A 1,089-nucleotide genomic window follows, 5' to 3' on the forward strand; every position below is an offset into this window, starting at 1 on the left:
GAATTAGTTTGAGGACAGACTTTTTTCCTCTTTCTTTTGGACTTGAATGGCTCCTCTGAACAGAGGTCTCTCCTCCTGCATCAGCATTGAATCAGTTTCATCAATCAAAAAGAAAAAAAGCCCCCAAAGAGGGGACATTGACAGTCCAGCAGTCAGTGTTATTGATAGCAGAGGAGAAGCAGCGTTGGGCTGTGCCTGGCCATGCTGGTGGACCCAACAGAGCCACTTCCCAGAGCCCAGAGCACACAGCTCTGTGAGAGGTGACCCTACGGGCTCAGTAATGGCAGCACTGTTGGAACATAAAGCATCTGCCAGGGGGTGGTGTGTTTCATTGCACGTCTCTGTTTCTCTCCCTGCAGCAGGGACCCTGAAACCAGAGGTGGTTCTGTGCTCCAGCATCACCTCCATGCACCATAAACTCGGTCCCCCTCAATTCCTCTCTCTCAGATGGAACCCATGGGAGGATGCACTGATACTGGGAAATGTTTAAGAGTGCAAATGAAAGAGAGTGGAAAACCAGTGAAAGCAATGAGTGTTGCAGGTTGTAGTGTAAGGAAATGGCACTTTATGTGGGGTTGGTTCCCCACTGCAGGTGCACCCCAAGGACAGGTGATGGCATGCAACATTCAGTGCCCACATACCCTTTTCCTGCAACAGCAGGAAACATTTTGCCACAGCCAAGTGCTGCTGCTGATGAAAAGAATTTAATGCTGGTGATTACATTATGTGCAAAATAAATATGTACACGTGCAAACTGTGTTGGCAACTCAGGTTCGGGCGACACTGCTGACCTGGCAGCAGCTTCACCATGTGCTGGGCGTGCGCAAGGCAGGCTGCCAGAAGGGTCATCCTGCAGGGACGGGGTGCCAAGCTGTGCCGTGCCATGGCAAGCTGTGCATAGCTGAGTTGTGCTGTGGCAGCCAAGCTGTGCCATGCCACGCCAAACCGTGCCAGCCAAGCCATGCCATGCCATGATAAACCTCACCGGCTGAGCCACGCCACGCCGTTGTGAGCTGTGCCAGCAGCGCCGTGCTAAGCCCTGCAGCCAAGCCGAGCCACGCCGAGCTGTGCCAGCTATACCCTGCCAGC

This window comes from Meleagris gallopavo, chromosome 24 (assembly GCF_000146605.3).
Source record: "Meleagris gallopavo isolate NT-WF06-2002-E0010 breed Aviagen turkey brand Nicholas breeding stock chromosome 24, Turkey_5.1, whole genome shotgun sequence".
In the NCBI taxonomy this organism is placed as follows: domain Eukaryota; kingdom Metazoa; phylum Chordata; class Aves; order Galliformes; family Phasianidae; genus Meleagris; species Meleagris gallopavo.